The sequence below is a fragment of the Arachis stenosperma genome, chromosome 9 (genome assembly GCF_014773155.1).
Source record: "Arachis stenosperma cultivar V10309 chromosome 9, arast.V10309.gnm1.PFL2, whole genome shotgun sequence".
NCBI classification, from domain to species: Eukaryota; Viridiplantae; Streptophyta; class Magnoliopsida; order Fabales; family Fabaceae; genus Arachis; species Arachis stenosperma.
In genome coordinates, this window is record NC_080385.1 from 64,181,853 (window position 1) to 64,198,078 (window position 16,226).

A 16,226-nucleotide genomic window follows, 5' to 3' on the forward strand; every position below is an offset into this window, starting at 1 on the left:
CCCGGAAGTGGATTTTTATGTCATTTACTCATCTATGTACACCTTAGGCTACTAGTTTTCTATAAGTAGGATAGGCTACTAGTTTTCTATAAGTAGGACCTTTTACTATTGTATTAGAGAGCTTTTGATCATGTTTTTATGATTGAACTCATTTTGGGGAGGCTGGCCATTCGGCCATGCCTAGACCTTGTTCTTATGTATTTTCAACGGTGGAGTTTCTACACACCATAGATTAAGGTGTGGAGCTCTGCTGTACCTCGAGTATTAATGCAATTACTATTGTTCTTCTATTCAATTCCGCTTGTTCTTTGTCCAAGATATCACTTGTTCTTCAACTTGATGAATGTGATGATCCGTGACACTCATCATCATTCTCACTCATGAACAAGGTGACTGACAACCACTCTTGTTCTACAAGCATCAAGGCTCTAGTGTTTATCTCTTGGATTCCTGATACACGATGCATGGTTGATCGCCTGACAACCGAGTGCTCGCCTGACAAACGAGCCAGCCATTCCGTGAGATCAGAGTCTTCGTGGTATAGGCGAGAACTGATGGCGGCATTCAAGAGAATCCGGAAGGTCTAACCTTGTCTGTGGTATTCTGAGTAGGATTCAATGATTGAATGACTGTGACGTGCTTCAAACTCCTAGCAGGCGGGGCGTTAGTGACAGACGCAAAAGGATCAATGGATTTTATTCCGGCCTGACCGAGAACCGACAGCTGATTAGCCATATGCTGTGACAGAGCATGGGAACATTTTCACTGAGAGGATGGGAGGTAGCCACTGACAACGGTGAAACCCTACATGAGCTTGCCATGGAAAGGAGTAAGAATGATTGGATGAAGACAGTAGGAAAGCAGAGAGACGGAAGGGAAGGCATCTTCATACGCTTATCTGAAGCTCTCACCAATGATATACATAAGTATCTCTATCTTTATCTTTATGCTTTATTCGTTTATCACTATACCCATTTGAGTCTGCCTGACTGAGATTTACAAGGTGACCATAGCTTGCTTCATACCAACAATCTCCGTGGGATCGACCCTTACTCGCGTAAGGTTTATTACTTGGACGACCCAGTGCACTTGCTGGTTAGTTGTGCGAAGTCGTGTTTATGCCATGGTATTGAGCACCAAGTTTTTGGATTCATTACCAGGGATTATTTGCGCTGTGAAAAGTATTGATCACAATTTCGTGCACTAAGTTTTTGGCGCCGTTGCCGGGGATTGTTTTTTTGTATGGACAACTGACGGTTCATCTTGTTGCTTAGATTAGGTGTTTTTCTTCAGAGTTCTTAAGAATGAATTCTAGTGTTTCAAGATGATCTGTTGAAATCTGGCTGGCTGAGAAGCCATGTCTAATTTCATTGGACCGAGGTTTCAACTAATCATCACAATAGCTTGATGATCTCTATCAATCTTGCTATTGGAGCAATGATCTGCTAAGGCTTGGCTGGCCATTGGCCATGTCTAGTGTTTTGGACCGAAGCTTTCTTTGAAAGCTTGGCTGGCTGTGAAGCCATGTCTAATTCCTGGACCGGAGTCTTAGACTAGCATTGCAATGATTCCTGGAATCCAAACTGAGAATTCTGAAACCTTTATTTTCTATTTTCACATAATTTTCGAAAAAAAGCAAAAAAAAATTATAAAAACCATAAAAACCACAAAAATTTTTATGTTTCTTGTTTGAGTCTAGTGTTTAATTTTAAGTTTGGTGTTTTGCATGCCTTGTTTATTTGATCTTGGTTCTATTTTCAAGTCAATAGTACAGGGAACTGAAGATTCAGAACATGCAGCAGAGGAATTACACAGAAAAGCTGGGCGTTCAAAACGCCCAGTGAAGAAGGACAGACTGGCGTTTAAACGCCAGCCAGGGTACCTGGTTGGGCGTTTAACACCCAAGAAGGTAGCATTTTGGGCGTTAAACGCCAGAATGGATACCATTCTGGGCGTTTAACGCCAGGATGGCACAAGGGGGAAGATTTTGTTTTTCAAATCAATTTTTTTCTCAAGTTTTCAAAGTTTTTCAAAATCAAATCTTTTTCAAATCATATCTTTTCAATCAAATGTTTTCAAAATTAATTTCTTTCCTTTTTCAAAGATACTTACTAACAATTAATGATTTGATTGAACATCTCAAGTTTGTTGCCTTTTCTGTTGAGAAAGGTTTAATGTTTGAATCATATCTTTTCTTGTTAGGCAAGTCATTAATTTTTAAAATCATATCTTTCAAAATTGTTTTCAAATCAAATCCTTTTTTTAAAATGTTTTTCAAATCATATCTTCTCAATCACATCTTTTTCAAATTAGTTTTCAATCAAATCTTTTTAATTTCTAATTTCAAAATCTTTTTCAAAAATCACTTGATTTCTTTCCCACTCTTATTTTCGAAAATCAAGTAGTGTTTTTCAAAATGTTTTCAAACTTTTTCACTTAATTTTCGAAAATATCCTTCCCCTCTTCTCACATCCTTCTATTTATGGAGTATCACTCCTTCTTAATGCACAATTCGAACTCCATCTAATTAAAAGTTCGAATTCTTCTCCTTCTTCTTTTTTCTAATTTTCTTTTCCTCTGACACCTCAAGGAATCTCTATACTGTGACATAGAGGATTCCACATTTTCTTGTTCTCTTCTCGTTCACATGAGCAGGAACAAAGACAAAGGCATTCTTGTTAAAGCTGACCCTGAACCTGAAAGGACCTTGAAGTGAAAGCTAAGAGAAGCTAAGGCACAACTCTCTGTAGAGGACCTAACCAAATTCTTCAAAGAAGAAGAAGACATGGCAGCCGAAAACAACAACAATGCCAACAATGCAAGGAAGGTGCTGGGTGACTTTACTGCACCTACTCCCGACTTCTATGGGAGAAGCATCTCTATCCCTGCCATTGGAGCAAACAACTTTGAGCTTAAGCCTCAATTAGTTTCTCTAATGCAACAGAATTGCAAGTTCCATGGACTTCCAATGGAAGATCCTCATCAGTTTTTAGCTGAGTTCTTGCAAATCTGTGACACAGTCAAGACTAATGGGGTTGACCCTGAGGTCTACAGACTGATGCTATTCCCTTTTGCTGTAAGAGACAGAGCTAGAATATGGTTGGACTCACAACCTAAAGAAAGCCTGGACTCTTGGGAAAAGCTAGTCAATGCCTTCTTGGCAAAGTTCTTTCCACCTCAAAAATTGAGTAAGCTTAGAGTGGAAGTCCAAACCTTCAGACAGAAGGATGGTGAGTCCCTCTATGAAGCTTGGGAAAGATACAAACAATTAATCAGAAAATGTCCTTCAGACATGCTTTCTGAATGGAGCATCATAGGTATTTTCTATGATGGTCTCTCTGAACTATCCAAGATGTCTTTGGATAGCTCTGCTGGAGGATCTCTTCATCTGAAGAAGACGCCTACAGAGGCTCAAGAGCTCATTGAAATGGTTGCAAATAACCAATTCATGTACACTTCTGAAAGAAATCCTGTGAACAATGGGACAAGTCAGAAGAAAGGAGTTCTTGAGATTGATGCTCTGAATGCCATACTGGCTCAGAACAAGATATTGACTCAACAAGTCAATTTGATTTCTCAAAGTCTGTCTGGAATGCAGAATGCACCAAGCAGTACTAAGGATGCTTCAACTAAGGAAGAAGCCTATGATCCTGAGAACCCTTCAATGGAAGAGGTGAATTACCTAGGAGAACCCTATGGAAACACCTATAATTCTTCATGGAGAAATCACCCAAATTTCTCATGGAAGAATCAAGAGAGACCTCAACAAGGTTTCAATAACAATAATGGTGGAAGAAACAGGTTTAGCAATGGCAAGCCTTTTCCATCATCTTCTCAGCAACAGACAGAGAACTCTAAGCAGAACCCTTCTGACTTAGCAACCATGGTCTCTGATCTAATCAAAACCACTCAAAGTTTCATGACTGAAACAAGGTCCTCCATTAGGAATTTGGAGGCACAAGTGGGACAGCTGAGTAAGAAAATTACTGAACTCCCTCCAAGTACTCTTCCAAGCAATACAGAAGAAAATCCAAAAGGAGAGTGCAAAGCCATAACCATGGCCGAATCTAGAGAGGGAAGAGAGGAAGTGGACGCCACAGAGGAAGGCCTCAATGGGCGTGCACTGACCTCCAATGCGTTCCCCAATGAGGAACTATGGGAATCTGAGGCTCAAAATGAGACCATAGAGATTCCATTGGACTTACTTCTGACTTTCATGAGCTCTGATGAGTATTCCTCCTCTGAAGAGGATGAGTATGTCACTGAAGAGCAAGTTGCTAAATACCTTGGAGCAATCATGAAGCTAAATGACAAGTTATTTGGAAATGAGACTTGGGAGGATGAACCTCCTTTGCTCACCAAAGAACTGGATGACTTGTCTAGGCAGAAATTACCTCAAAAGAGACAAGATCCTGGGAAGTTTTCCATACCTTGTACCATAGGCACCATGACCTTCAAGAAGGCCCTGTGTGACTTAGGTTCAAGTGTGAACCTCATGCCTCTCTCAGTAATGGAGAAGCTAGGGATCTTTGAGGTACAAGCTGCAAGAATCTCACTAGAGATGGCAGACAACTCAAGAAAACAACCTCATGGACTTGTAGAGAATGTTTTGGTAAAAGTTGAAGACCATTACATCCCTACTGATTTCGTAGTCCTAGAGACTGGGAAGTGCATGGATGAATCCATCATCCTTGGCAGACCCTTCCTAGCCACAGCAAAGGCTGTGATTGATGTTGATGGAGGTGAACTGACCATTCAAGTGAATGAAAAATCCCATGTGTTTAAGGCTCAAGGATATCCCTCTGTCATCATGGAGAGGAAGCATGAAGAGCTTCTCTCAAATCAGAGACAAACAGAGCCCCCACAGTCAAACTCTAAGTTTGGTGTTGGGAGGCCACAACCAAACTCTAAGTTTGGTGTTGAACCCCCACATTCAAACTCTAAGTTTGGTGTTGGGAGGTTCCAACATTGCTCTGAGTACCTGTGAGGCTCCATGAGAGCCCTCTGTCAAGCTACTGACATTAAAGAAGCGCTTATTGGGAGGCAACCCAATGTTATAGTTTATCTATTTTTCTTTTGTTATTTTATGTTTTTTGTAGGTTGATGATCATAAGAAGTCACAAAATCAATTGAAAAAGCAAAAACAGAATGAAAAACAGGAAGAAAAACAGCACACCCTGGAGGAAGAACTCACTGGCGTTTAAACGCCAGTGAGGCTAGCAGTTGGGCGTTTAACGCCCAGTCTGGCACCATTCTGGGCGTTTAACGCCAGAAAGGGGCACCAGACTGGCGTTAAACGCCAGAAAAGGGCAAGAACCTGGCGTTAAACGCCAGGAATGGGCACCAGCCCGGCGTTTAACGCCAGAAATGGCTCAAAACGTGATTTTGAATGCCATTTGGTGCAGGGATGACTTTTCCTTGACACCACAGGATCTGTGGACCCCACAGTATCCCCACCAACCCCACCACTCTCTCTTTTCTTCACCCATTCACCAATCACCTCAATACCTCTTCCCCAAAAACCCTTCACCTATCAAATCCCATCTTTCTCTTCACCACTCACATCCATCCTTCATAAAACCCCACCAACCTTACCCTTCAAATTCAAACCACTTTCCCTCCCAAACCCACCCATAATGGCCGAACCATATCACCCCCTCTCTCCTATAAATACCCTTCTTCATCCCTTCATTTTCACACAACCTACACACCACTTCTCCCCCTCCTTGGCCGAACACAAAGCCACTCCCTTTTCTCCTCATTTCTTCTTCTTCTACTCTCTTCTTTCTTCTTTTGCTCGAGGACGAGCAAACCTTTTAAGTTTGGTATGGTAAAAGCGTTGCTTTTTCGTTTTTCCATAACCATTTATGGCATCCAAGGCCGGAGAAACCTCTAGAAAGAGGAAAGGGAAGGCAAAAGCTTCCACCTCCGAGTCATGGGAGATGGATAGATTCATCTCAAGGGTACATCAAGACCACTTCTATGAAGTTGTGGCCTTGAAGAAGGTGATCCCCGAGGTCCCCTTTTTCACTCAAAAAGGGTGAATATCCGGAGATCCGCCATGAGATCCGAAGAAGAGGTTGGGAAGTTCTCACCAACCCCATTCAACAAGTCGGAATCTTGATGGTTCAAGAGTTCTATGCCAATGCATGGATCACCAAGAACCATGACCAAAGTGTGAACCCGGATCCAAAGAATTATCTTACTATGGTTCGGGGGAAATACTTGGATTTTAGTCCGGAAAATGTAAGGTTAGCATTCAACTTGCCTATGATGCAAGGAGATGAACATCCTTACACTAGAAGGGTCAACTTTAATCAAAGGTTGGACCAAGTCCTCACAATCATATGTGAAGAGGGCGCACAATGGAAGAGAGATTCAAGAGGGAAGCCGGTTCAATTGAGAAGGCATGACCTCAAGCCCGTGGCTACAGGATGGTTGGAGTTTATCCAACGCTCAATCATTCCCACTAGCAACCGGTCCGAAGTTACTCTAGACCGGGCCATCATGATTCATAGCATCATGATTGGAGAAGAAGTGGAAGTTCATGAGGTCATAGCCCAAGAACTCTATAAAGTGGCGGACAAGTCTTCCACCTTGGCAAGGCTAGCCTTTCCTCACCTCATTTGTCACCTCTGTTATTCAGTGGGAGTTGACATAGAGGGAGACGCACTTATTGATGAGGACAAGCCCATCACCAAGAAAAGGATGGAGCACACAAGAGACCCTACTCATCATGAGATCCCTGAGATACCTCAAGGGATGCACTTTCCTCCACAAGACTATTGGGAGCAACTAAACACCTCCCTAGGAGAATTGAGTTCCAACATGGGACAACTAAGGGTGGAGCATCAAGAACACTCCATCATCCTCCATGAAATTAGAGAAGATCAAAGGATCATGAGAGAGGAGCAACAAAGACAAAGAAGAGACATTGAGGAGCTCAAGCACTCCATAAGACCTTCAAGAGGAAGAACAAGCCGCCATCACTAAGGTGGACCCGTTCTTTAATCTCCTTGTTCTTGATTTCCTTGTTTTTCGAAAATTATGCTTTATGTTTATCTATGTTTGTGTCTTATGATCATTAGTGTCTTAGTGTCTGTGCCTTAAAGTTATGAATGTCCTATGAATCCATCACCTCTCTTGAATAAACAAATGTTCTTAATTGAAAAAGAAAAGAATTGCATGAATTTTGAATTTTATAACAGTTTAATTATTTTGATGTGGTGGCAACACTTTTGTTCTATGAATGTATGCTTGAACAGTGCATATATCTTTTGAATTTGTGATTCATGAATGTTGGCTCTTGAAAGAATGATGAAAAAGGAGACATGTTATTGAGGATCTGAAAAAATCATAAAAATGATTCTTGAAGCAAGAAAAAGCAGTGAATACAAAAAAAAAAGAGAAAGCAAGCGAAAAAAAAAACCGAAAAAAAAGGGAAAAAGAAAAGAAAAAAAGAAAGAAATAAAGTTGTGATCCAAGGCAATAAGAGTGTGCTTAAGAACCCTGGACACCTCTAATTGGGGACTCTAGCAAAGCTGAGTCACAATCTGAAAAGGTTCACCCAATTATGTGTCTGTGGCATGTATGTATCCGGTGGTAATACTGGAAGACAGAGTGCTTTGGGCCACGGCCAAGACTCATAAAATAGCTGTGTTCATGAATCATCATACTTAACTAGGAGAATCAATAACACTATCTGGATTCTGAGTTCCTAAAGAAGCCAATCATTCTGAATTCCAAGGGATAAAGTGAGATGCCAAAACTATTCAGAGGCAAAAAGCTAAAAGCCCCGCTCATCTAATTAATACTGATCTTCATAGATGTTTTTAGAGTTCATTGCATATTCTCTTCTTTTTATCTTATTTGATCTTCAGTTGCTTGGGGACAAGCAACAATTTAAGTTTGGTGTTGTGATGAGCGGATAATTTATACGCTTTTTGGCATTGTTTTTAGTATGTTTTTAGTATCTTTTAGTTAGTTTTTATTATATTTTTATTAGTTTTTAGTTAAAATTCACTTTTCTGGACTTTACTATGAGTTTGTGTGTTTTTCTGTGATTTCAGGTATTTTCTGGCTGAAATTGAGGGATCTGAGCAAAAATCTGATTCAGAGACTCAAAAGGACTACAGATGCTGTTGGATTCTGACCTCCCTTCACTCGAAGTGGATTTTCAGGAGCTACAGATGCCCAATTGGCGCGCTCTCAATGGCGTTGGAAAATAGACATCCTGGGTTTTCCAGCAATATATGATAGTCCATACTTTTCCCAAGATTTGATGGCCCAAACCGGCGTTCAAAGTCACCTACAGAAATTCCAGCGTTAAACGCTGGAACTGGCACCTAAATGGGAGTTAAACGCCCAAACTGGCACCAAAACTGGCGTTTAACTCCAAGAGGAGTCTCTACACGAAAATGCTTCATTTGCTCAGCCCAAGCACACACCAAGTGGGCCCGGAAGTGGATTTTTATGTCATTTACTCATCTATGTACACCTTAGGCTACTAGTTTTCTATAAGTAGGACCTTTTACTATTGTATTAGAGAGCTTTTGATCATGTTTTTATGATTGAACTCATTTTGGGGAGGCTGGCCATTTGGCCATGCCTAGACCTTGTTCTTATGTATTTTCAACGGTGGAGTTTCTACACACCATAGATTAAGGTGTGGAGCTCTGCTGTACCTCGAGTATTAATGCAATTACTATTGTTCTTCTATTCAATTCCGCTTGTTCTTTGTCCAAGATATCACTTGTTCTTCAACTTGATGAATGTGATGATCCGTGACACTCATCATCATTCTCACTCATGAACAAGGTGACTGACAACCACTCTTGTTCTACAAGCATCAAGGCTCTAGTGTTTATCTCTTGGATTCCTGATACACGATGCATGGTTGATCGCCTGACAACCGAGTGCTCGCCTGACAAACGAGCCAGCCATTCCGTGAGATCAGAGTCTTCGTGATATAGGCGAGAACTGATGGCGGCATTCAAGAGAATCCGGAAGGTCTAACCTTGTCTGTGGTATTCTGAGTAGGATTCAATGATTGAATGACTGTGACGTGCTTCAAACTCCTAGCAGGCGGGGCGTTAGTGACAGACGCAAAAGGATCAATGGATTTTATTTCGGCCTGACCGAGAACCGACAGCTGATTAGCCATATGCTGTGACAGAGCATGGGAACATTTTCACTGAGAGGATGGGAGGTAGCCACTGACAACGGTGAAACCCTACATGAGCTTGCCATGGAAAGGAGTAAGAAGGATTGGATGAAGACAGTAGGAAAGCAGAGAGACGGAAGGGAAGGCATCTTCATACGCTTATCTGAAGCTCTCACCAATGATATACATAAGTATCTCTATCTTTATCTTTATGCTTTATTCGTTTATCACTATACCCATTTGAGTCTGCCTGACTGAGATTTACAAGGTGACCATAGTTTGCTTCATACCAACAATTTCCGTGGGATCGACCCTTACTCGCGTAAGGTTTATTACTTGGACGACCCAGTGCACTTGCTGGTTAGTTGTGCGAAGTCGTGTTTATGCCATGGTATTGAGCACCAAGTTTTTGGATTCATTACCAGGGATTATTTGCGCTGTGAAAAGTATTGATCACGATTTCGTGCACCACCTTGTTACGAACAACTTGTCCATCCTCACCAAGTTTATTTTTGAATACCCACTTAGTACCCGTTACCTTCTTACCATCCGGATGAGGTACTAATGTCCAAACCTCATGCTTGTCAAATTGAGCAAGCTCCTCTTGCATGGCCTTGACCCATGATGGATCTTCAAGAGCTTGTTTGACATTGTTGGGCTCCATTTGTGACAAGAGAGCGAAGGTGCTAGGTTCGGTTTGCCTTTTGGTGGAGGATCTTGTTGTTACACCTTGAGAGGGATCACCAATGATGAAGTCATGAGGATAACCCCTCATAGACTTCCATTCTCTAGGCTTTCGGACAGATGTTGAACTTTGATGATCTGCTGGTGGTCTCACTGTTTCAGTTGCTCGTGCCTGCTCAGGAGACACAACGGAAATGTCTCCTCCAATCTGACGAGACAAAACTGGGCAGACAGATTCCTCATTTTGAACAGATTTGGGATTTTCTTTACTTGTTCTAGCCTCTTCACCATCTGAATCATTATCTATCATAGTACTGTGAATTAAGTTAGAATCACAAAAAGTAACATGTATGGATTCCTCTATTGTCCTATGCTCCTTGAGATAAACTCTATAGGCCTTGCTTGTGGTCGAATATCCAACAAACATTCCTTCATAGGATTTTGGATCAAATTTTCCAAGATTTTCTTTATTATTAAGCACAAAACATTTGCATCCAAAAACATGAAAGTACTTAAGATTTGGAGGGGTTCCTTTCCATAGCTCATAAGGGGTTTTCTTTAACCCTTTCCTAATGATTGTTCTATTCAAAATATAACATGCTATGTTCACAGCTTCAGCCCATAAAAATTTAGGAATCTCATTATCACATAGCATAGCCCTAGTCATTTCTTGAAGGCTTCTATTCCTTCTTTCAACCACCCCATTTTGTTGGGGGGTTCTAGGGCATGAAAAATTATGAGAAATTCCTAAGTCATCACAGAATTTTTCAAAATCTTGATTTTCAAATTCTCTCCCATGATCACTTTCAAATGGGCAATTTTCAAATCCTTTTCATTTTGAATTTTCTTGCAAAGGGTGGAAAAGGCATGAAAGGCATCATTCTTATGAGCAAGGAAAAGTACCCAACCAAATCTAGAGTAATCATCTACCACCACAAGACCATAGTGTTTTCCTCCTAAACTTTGAGTTCTAGTAGGACCAAAAATATCAATATGTAACATCTCCAATGGCCTTTTGGTTGAGATTCCATCTTTTGATTTAAAAGAGGATTTTACTTGTTTGCCTAATTGGCAAGCATCACAAGTAAGATCCTTATCAAACTTGATGTTTGGAATTCCTCTAACCAAATTCCTTTTGACTAGCTTAGAAATTTGGTACATGCTAGCATGACCTAACTTTCTATGCCAAAGCCATTTTTCAGATTCAAGAGATGTAAAGCATGTTACATTTTGTTCCTTTAAATCCTCAAGAGTTAATCCATACACATTGTTGCATCTTTTGGCTTCAAATAAAATATCCCCAGTTTTCTCACAAACAACCAAGCAAACAAACTTCTTAAAAACAACTTCAAAACCTAAATCACACAATTGACTAACACTAAGTAAGTTATGTTTCAAACCATTTATAAGAAGAACATCATTTATACAAGATGAAAAATTTTTACCAACTTTCCCAACAGCCACTATTTTTCCTTTTGCATCATCACCAAAAGTGACAAGTCCTCCATCATACTCATCAAGCTTTATGAAGAAGGTTGTCTTTCCGGTCATATGCCTTGAGCATCCGCTGTCCATATACCACATATTCTCCTTCCGTTTGGGTGCTAGGCACACCTACAAAACAAGCTTAAGTGACCTTAGGTATCCAAATCTTTTTGGATCCTTTTACGTTAAACCTTCTTCTATGTCCTAAGCCATTGTAATCAAAAACAATTTTATAAATCTTATCACCAATCATTCTTTCACCAAAAAAGCATTGAATGGGAAAGTGTCCATTTCGGTTGCATAGTCTACAAAACCTTGGAGTTGTTTCTTTGTTAAAGTAGGTGGGGTCTTGAAATCTTGTATCATTAGAAGATGAAGCAAAGTTTTCAAAATGAGATTTTTCAGCAGATTTATAAAACCCCAACCTAGCTTTATCATAAAGAGGTTTTTGACTAGCCAAAATTTGATTAAGATTTTCAGAACTTTGTGTGAACTTGGCTAAGTCTTCCTTAAGCCTTTTAACCTCTTTAAGTAACTCTTCATTTCTTTTAAAACAGTCTACATATGCAAGGACAGAATGGTCACTTTCACAGCGTCTAATTTGGGCTCTTAACTGCTTATTTTCTTCAACAAGATGACAAGTAGTTTCGGCCTCTCTCACTTTCTCTTTTTAAAAACTGTTTTCAGCCTTAAGAATGGTTATTTGTTGTTCAAGTTCTTGATTTTTCAGCAGAAAACATCTTATTTTTTCAGAAAGGTGGTCTATCATAAGATGAAGACCTTCAGTGTTAGGGTTATGAAAGACTACTTGATTTACATGATCTGCCATGAGACACGGTTGTGACTTGGTCTCAGATTCTTCATCATCATCATCTGAGTCATTTTTCAAATCTTCCCATGAAGCCATCAGTCCCTCCTTTTTCCCTCTTTTAGGCTTCTCTTCCTTCTTTAACTTGGGACAATCAGATCTGAAATGCCCCAATTCCTTGCAATTGTAATAGGTTACTTTGCTAAGGTCTTTCTTCATCTTTCTTGAGCTGCTGCCTTTGCCTTTGAGTTTCACCATTTTCCTGAATTTTTTTGCAAACAACACAAACTCATTTTCAGAAGAGTTATCACTGGATTCACCATCCAGAGGGTTAGTCACAGAAGAAAAAGCAATTCCTTTCTTTTTTGAATCTTTTTTCAAATAGGAGTTTTCAAAAGCAAGAAGATTTCCTCTCAAATCATCACATGTCATGGAATCTAAGCTACTGCTCTCAGAAATAATTAAAGCTTTTGTTTCCCACTCTTTTGTAAGACATCTCAACACTCTTCTCACTAGCACAGATTCAGAATGTGTAATTCCCAGAGCATCTAAGCCAACAATGATAGTGTTGAACCGTTCGAACAATTCATCAATGGACTCTCCTTCCTTCATTGCAAACATTTCATATTCTTTGTTCAACATGTCTGTCCGAGTCTTCTTTACAATGGTGGTTCCTTCATGAGTGATTTGTAGCTTGTCCCAGATTTTCTTTGCCATTGTGCATCGTGATTCCCGTCGGTACTCCTCAAAACTGATAGCACAGTTGAGCAGGTTTACTGCCTTGGCATTTAACTCTACCTTCTTCCTATCTTCCTCGGTCCATCTTGCTTCTGGTTTGAGAGTGACTACTCCTTCAGCACTTGTGGTAGTTGGAAATTGAGGCCCTTCCAGGATAATCTTCCAAAGTCTGTAATCCACTGCTTGTACAAATATCTTCATCCTCTCCTTCCAATAGGTATAATTTTTCCCATTGAAAAGAGGAGGTCTGTTGCTTGATTGTCCTTCGGTCAGATTATAGGACACCACATTTGCGCCACTGTTTTCCGCCATGAGGATCTTTACTCCAAGCTGCAAAGCTTGATCTCTTTGAGACCAAGCTCTGATACCAATTGATGGTTTCAGTGGCTAAGAGAAAGGGGGTTGAATCTTAGCCCCCTTTTCGCTTGCTAACACTTGCTGAACTTAGAGGAGACTTTTCTGTTTTTATCTCGTCCCTAGCCACGAGACTTTTTCATTTTGTCTCGTCACTTGGCACGAGACATTTTTTATTTTTACCTCCTGTACAGTAGAAACAGAAATGGAGTAGGAGAGAGAAAATATTACACCCAGATATATCCTGGTTCGGCTGCTAAGTACAGTGCAGCCTACATCCAGTCTCCATCACAAACATGATGAAATTTCACTATAATCTTCCAGATTACAAATTGTAAAGTGCTAACCCAACTTACAAGGGGATTCCCACAGAATCATGAAACACAACATAGATGAACAAAGGAACTCTAAGACATCTATGGCTTTTTCTTTTAATTTTGCACTCTCTGCCTTTTTCCGCTCTATGGTTAGATTTTAGTCTTTTAAATTGACTATTATCCTACAATATTATTATATGACTAAAATATTAAATGTTGATGAATGAAAACTCTTAACAAAAATATAAATATGATCCGTTCTTGTATGTTTGAATGGATAAAAATGGATCTGAAGCTAAGGGCATGAAATTATTTTCAATTCTTTTATTCTGCTGCTCCTATGGTACTGCTTTGTTTGTACTTTGGTTTCTTAAACTTTCAACTATTTTTAACTGTTTATTGCCATATGCTACCGACATTACATATGATAGTTTGGGTTGTGGAGTTCTTATTCTTTTCATACTGCATTTTCTGATTTATATTTGGAAATATTTTTTACACTGCAGAATGTAAAAGAAAGTGAGGAAAGAGCACTACAGGATTAACACTCTAATTCTGAGTTGCTTGCTCATGTCTTTCCAAGGTGATTGCTGTGGTCAGAAAAAAATAGTTGCATAATTTTTCATGCTTTGCTGTTTCTATTTGATGGAGTAATGTTTAATTAATATAGTTATTCTTAGGTAGAAGTTTATTATTATTATGATTACTTTATGGCTTGAGAATGATTGTATTTAAAGTATACTTATCAGGAGACCTAAAATTATATTATTGAAAAATCACAGCCTATATATACTTTAATCTCAGAGAAATTAAAGTTGAGACATACTTGCCGGTTTTAAGTAAAATTGAAATAGTACTAGTAATTCATAAAACAGTTTATATGACAGCGAAAAATAATAAAGAAATGTGTTAATTGCTGGTTGGTTGCTACATGCTACAATGGCTATTTTTTTCGGTAAAAAAAAAAACAGGCTGACAAGTGTTAGGGGCCACTCTCACCCTGGTTGAAGATGAGAATTAATATTCTCAAAAGAGTTTATATTCATGTATTTTTTATGTTTTAAAGTAAGAAAAAAAATTTAATTCTCAAGAGCATTTTAATTTTGTGCTTTCCAGCAGGCTTTTGATAGTTATCTATCCACTACTACTACCACTTCTTTTATTCTACTGCTCCTGTGGTATTGCTTTGATGTTGTTGTGGTACTGATTATCTGCTGCCGTGGGTAATGAAGGGATTTTGTCGTGCATGGAAAAAATACAAAGGTGAAATAAAAAAGGAACATTTCTTGAAATACATCACAAAGAAACAAATGATAAAGAACCGACCGTTAGAGATCCCTGAGGTTCAATTTTGTAAACTAATTTGGTATTGGAGTCTTCCAACTGTCAAGGTAATATTGTCTTTTAGTTCTTTATGTGATTAAACTTGGTGTTTTCGAAAAAAGTAGTGTGATTTTGAGAAAACAAGAAAACATGTTTATTAAGAATAATAACATCTCTTTTTCATGTTTATATTTAGGCTTTGTCTACTAAGAATGCTAAAAATAGGTCAAAGCAAACATGTCCTCACCGGATGGGTTCCACAACTTTTGGAATAGTGCGCAAGCAGCTTGTAATATAACTTATTTTTTTGTGATTTCTCATTTATATTCACATTGTAGTTTTCTAGTTAGTATGCTTCATGTAAATCTTTCTATATGTACTCTAGCGCGACTCTAAAGAGAACAGTGAAGAACCATCAAGAGTTGAAGTTTTCATAGCAACTCGCACAAGTAAAAAAGGAAAAGAAATTGATGCTAAAACACAAAGCACAATTGTGAGTTGTTTGTATTTGTATTTGGATTTGTACAATATAAATTCTATAGTGATTTCTATTAATATTGAGTTAATGCGGCTTTGTATTTTATTGCTCCTCACTTTTGACAGGCTAAACTTCAAACCCGCATAGAGGCAGGGGAAAATGATGAGGATGCATTTGTAGGAGTGCTAGGAAAGGACCAACCAGGTCGAGTTCGTTGTTATGGGGCGTCGATTACAAGAAGCTCTCTTAAAAAGGATGAGGAGATTCGACAAGTCAAAATTGAATACAACAACAAGGTTGAATCATTAGAGAAGAAGCTGGACGGTGTATGTAGTTTATTAAAGGTATTGGTGCACCAAGTCAACCCTGGAATGAGTGAGGAAGAGGTAGCAGCCTTAGTGCAAGCTGCCCAAAATTCTCCTTTGGATGCCTCAAGTAGCAGACCGAGATATACTCCTCGCTCCTCCGAATCAACTCATTTTCCACCCAAAGATGTAAGCCACTATCTTTGGATATTCGATATATTTCCATTCAAAGTAGTTGACTTATTATTGTTGTCAATTTTGGACATTTGATAGTGAGATAAGAGATTATAAATGGTGCTAATGGTGTTGAATTGAAATCTGAATTCAAAGTTGTTGACTTTTTAGTAGTGTTTTGTTTTGTATTTAGTGTGGCATTGAATCTCAATTTTGGAAAACACGAGAAATCTTTGAAGATTTGTACTTTTTCCTAATCAAATTGGAAAAAGGAAAAGAAAAGAAACCATAATTTAATTTTAATGGTTTTGTTTCTTTTGATTTTTGCAGACTCCAGAAGGAATTAATGGCTCTCATGGTATATCTCATTTTGCTTGATTTATTTATTGGGGATTGG

At 39.1% G+C, this 16,226-nt stretch overlaps 1 non-coding gene across 1 annotated transcript; it reads right to left on the reverse strand.

Moving 5' to 3' along the window:
• Window positions 1–3,190: 3,190 nt before the first annotated feature.
• On the reverse strand, window positions 3,191–3,298 carry LOC130952330 (small nucleolar RNA R71). Its single transcript, XR_009074511.1, has one exon. It is a non-coding gene; the product is annotated as a small nucleolar RNA R71 (small nucleolar RNA).
• Window positions 3,299–16,226: the final 12,928 nt, after the last annotated feature.